This window comes from Setaria italica, chromosome VIII, assembly GCF_000263155.2.
Source record: "Setaria italica strain Yugu1 chromosome VIII, Setaria_italica_v2.0, whole genome shotgun sequence".
Taxonomy (NCBI): domain Eukaryota; kingdom Viridiplantae; phylum Streptophyta; class Magnoliopsida; order Poales; family Poaceae; genus Setaria; species Setaria italica.
The window spans coordinates 29476878-29481311 of record NC_028457.1 but is presented as its reverse complement, the minus strand read 5'-3'; the positions used below and the strand labels follow the sequence as shown (position 1 = coordinate 29481311).

The 4434-nt window shown below is 55.1% G+C and overlaps 1 pseudogene; it reads right to left on the bottom strand.

Moving 5' to 3' along the window:
* Positions 1–2030: 2030 nt before the first annotated feature.
* LOC101766603 lies at positions 2031–3570 on the bottom strand (annotated as a pseudogene).
* Between the last annotated feature and the right edge of the window lie 864 nt (positions 3571–4434).

Sequence of the window (4434 nt, the reverse complement as noted above, 5' to 3'; positions counted from 1 at the left end):
ATTAATTTATTTCAAGAAAAAGAATCAAAAAAAATGTAGTGTTATGTATTAATAATTGTGTTGATGAAACTCTATGCCTTTTCTCCCATGGTACGAAAAAATATGTTTGGTCACACATCGGGGCTGGGCCGAAGCACACACCGGGGACGGCATGGCCCCGTGCCACAAGGCAGGTGCTGGCCGCGTAGCCGTCGGAGATGGAGTGGTGAATGTTGTAAGGAGCCGCAGGGGAACCGCGTGACCTGGACCAACAACAGCTCCCGAGCACCGTCACAATTTGGGTGCAGCTCCATGACCTTAGGCCCCACCCGCAGCGGCATGACGATGCCATGTGCGACGTCGGCCGACGCCTCCATGAGCTGCACACCAGCGTCGTCGTTGAGGAGGATCGCACGCTTAGCTTGCCACCGCGGCCAGCGTCCATGACCAGCTGGCCAGCCCACTCCACTCACGGTACTCAGCCAGAATCTTTGCTAGCCCAGCACGGCCATGGGCGGCGCCAGTGGGTGGGAGAAGAATACGCTGGCCATGGATGTAACTTCCTTTTTCGAGCACGGCATCTTGGCTATGTGGTGTTTGGATACCTCTTATTAAAATTTAACACCTGTTACATTGGATATTTGGATGCTAATTAGAAGTATTAAATATAGACTAATTACAAAACTAATTCCATATATAGAGTACAGCATCTTGGCTAAGCTGCAATGTCATTATGAAATGATGGATTGCGCAGCAAAACACACATGGTCCGTTGGCAGATTGGTCGTTGTGATTGAAACCCTTCCTTTTGCAAAGTCGTTTTGATCGATCATGCACCTACTATGAGATCTAATCAGATCATTTAAAGCTATATATTACCTACTCATCGTGTAATATTGAAACTTAACCCCCAAAAACGAAAGTTAAATCACTTATATTCAGCAGTCAATTACTAAATTGGCCCCCTCCAATGAAATGTTGTTCTTCAATTAGGCCAAAAATCAAAAACTGAGGAGATGCAGGTGGCAATCAAGGGTAGTCCATTTAATCCTCACCTTGCATTTCCTAGCTTGCGTGGTTGCCCAATGCCCGTATCACACGCTCTCATGGATTCTTGATGAATCCTTCGGGTGTCTCGTCTTGCTTTAATTTCTCTTTTTTTTAATTGAAAGAGGAGGGGTGTGTTTCCCTACTGGTTATATCTTATATATTAATAAAAAGGAAAGTTTACAAGGAGTTAAAACAAAAGATTACAAGATATTGTTGAGTCATTCTACTATATGTTTATATATATGTGGTAGATACTTTGTCTTTGCCTATGGTTAACCGTGGCAAATTCATACTTGAAATTCACTATGCCAGAAAACATCTTTGCTAGAGGCGAAAGGGCACTATACTGGCGGGCTTAGCACCCGTCAGTAACTTTAAGCTAGCACAAATAGCTCACTGAGCTGGCAGGTGCTCGTCCGCCAACACAAACTGCTATGTGCTGACGGGTGATAACCACCAACCAGCATAGTGGCTCTTTGTGCTAGCGGGCAACACAGTATTTTTTAGATAATAAAAAAAAGCTGTTGCCCAGTCGCTGTCGCTCCCGCATCCAGGGGCCGTCCCCGCCGTCGCTCGTAGCCCGCCAGCCGCTGCTCCCGCTTCCAGCCGCCGCGCGCCACCTGCGGCTCCCGCTTCCAGCGTCACCAGTCGAAGAGCAGCCAGTCGTCGCAGGAGCCCAGTACCCCGCGGTGGCGTTAGGGAAGCGGAGTGCGGCAGAGCCCGGGAAGATGATGAAGAAGGTGCTGTCGGGGAGCGCGAGCCACGGCAGCATCGTCTCAGCTTGCTTGTCCTCCGTCGTCTCTGCTTGCTTGTGGTTTGCGTCCCCGTCCCTGACGACCTGATCCTCCACCTCCACCTCCACCTCCACCTCCACCTCCACGTCCTTGTCAAGTTGTTGGTGCAGGACCCGCAGGTCCGGAGCCTCGCCCACCCCGCGACTGCGACGGTCTCGGTGGACTCTTATATCCAGTAGTCGTACAGTTCTGGTTGTACGAATAACATGTCCCATCCCATAATTTCAAAACCAATTCAAAACATCAGCATCATTTCTACAGGCTGACACCGGGCGACGCGGCAGGTCGAACTAGTGCGCATTATGAGTATATTCCAATACACAGCGAAAAAGAGATGGGAAGAAAAAGAGAAATATACAAATCAATCCCCTTAAATTCGTACTCCAAATTCAAAGCCGTGCATCCACCACCACCGGCGGCAGCAGCGAGTAGCAGCAGCTGGCGAAGGTGTCGACGGCGCGGCGGTAGAGCGGCACGTACGCGACCCCGCCGCCGCTGCCGTCAGCTTCCGGCACGAGGAACACGGCGCCCTCCACCGGCTGTGCCGCGGGCACGAAGAGGAACGGCTTCCCGGTGCCGAAGTCCAGGTCGTAGAACGGGATCCCCAGCACGCTGTCCACCTCGAGTTGGTCCTCGCCACCAGCTCCGACGCCACCGCCGTCCGCACCAGCCCCTCGCGCTCAACAGCGCCGGAGCTCGCGAAGTCGACGAAGGAACGGAAGTAGCGGCCGTTGACGTCGGACACCGCCTTGGATATGAGCTGCGCCGCGCGCCGCAGCGGCGAGTGCAGCAGCTCCCGCGCGGTGGTCGCCGGCCGCGCCACAGCACGACGTTGCCGGTGTAACCCTTGGGTACCGGCGGGTCGGTCATCCGGAAACGGCCGTTCACGGCGATGTGCAGCTTGGTGACCTCGTGCGCGTCGATCCCACGCGACGCCGTCACGCACCGCCACAGGTGCGCCGCCACGCACTGCGCCACGCTGTACGGCCGGCGCCTCCCCGCCGACGCCTCCGACGTCAGCCGGGCGACGAACTCCGGGCTGAAGCGCACCGTCTGCACGTCGACGACGATGTTGAGGGCCTTCTCCTTCTCCGCACGTGGCTTGAACTCGGCGCCGCGGTGCTCGAACTCTACGAGCGGCGGGTCCCGCGGCACGAACAGGGACGCCCTGTCGTGCACGGGCGCGGGGTCGAACGCCGCCGCGCCGCGGACGGCTTGGCCCCACGCCAGCAGCGATGTGCAGGTGGCGTAGCCGTCGACGACGGAGTGGTGCATGTTGTACCTGACGGCAAACGAGCCGCAGCTGAACCGCGTGACCTGGAGCAGCATCAGCTCCCCCTCGGCGCTGTCGTCGTCGGACCTCGGGTGCAGGCGCAGCACCTCCGGCGTCGGCTCCAGCGGCGTCACGTTGGTGAGCACGACGTCGGCCGTCGCCTCCACGAGCCGTGCGCCGGCGTCGTTGAGCAGGATCGCGCGCTTGCCCGAGGTTGGCGTCCACGGTGACGAGCCGGCCGGCCCAGTGGCGGTACTCGGCTAGCATCACGGTGAGCCCGGCCTCGAGCGCGTCGACGGGCGGCGCCGGCGGGTGGAAGACGAATATGCCTGGGATGTACTCGTCGTGGTTGGCCTCATCGAACACGGTGAGGGGGATGAGCTTGGATTTGGAGGAGCCAGCCGGAGTGCTGCTGCCGCTGCCGGAGCTACTGGCTGGCTTGACGGACTTGGAGGAGTGCACGGTGATCTTCATCCCGACCGGTCGTTGAAGGTTTGGTGGCGCGTGGCAAAATGGAATGGATGGGATTTGCAACACGTATTTTCAGTTGTTCGCCTTTGGGAGAAATTAAGGCCCCGTTTGACACGGCTCTTGCTCATGAAAAAACAGCTCTGACTCTAGCTCATATGAAAAAACAGTTTTTTCTGGCTCTCACTTATTTTGTATGAAAACGTTTGGCAAAACGGCTTCTCCTAACTTTTTAGAATGTATAGAAGATGTTAATTGTCCATTGTGCGCCCTTACATATCTATATTGCTTGTATGTATGAGTTTTATATATTGTCTTTATTAATAATGTGACTTGTGTAAAATAATAATATAATGATATAAAATATAGTTAAGCTAATAATTAGGCGCTCGGCACATAGTCCTTTTGACAAAATAATATTTTCCTTCTTTTTTATCCTTTCTCTTTTTTTCTTTTTGCTTTTTTCTCCTTCTATTCCACCCTTATCCACTCCTGCCAAGTACCGCTGACCCATCCATCTTTCCTTCGCGGAAAACAAATCACCGTTCTTTCCTATCCAGTAGTCTCGCCATGGCCGCCACCGTATGCTTCCCTGCACATGGCCTTGCTCTCGTGCCTCCATCTCGGATCCCATCGTTCCTCCGCACGTCCTGCACCTCCACTCCGCCACCAGTGTGCCCTCCGCGGCCACGCCGCTGACAGCCTACATTGCACCGCACTGCCATCGGTGCACCATGCTTGGCCGTGCCGTCTCGCGGCTGCTCCACCCGGTCCCATCCCGCACTGACGTGGGTGCGCTACACACGGCCGTGCTGTCTCGACGCCACTCTGCCCCATGCCACCACCAGCGCCGGCAAAGAAAGAAGGTAG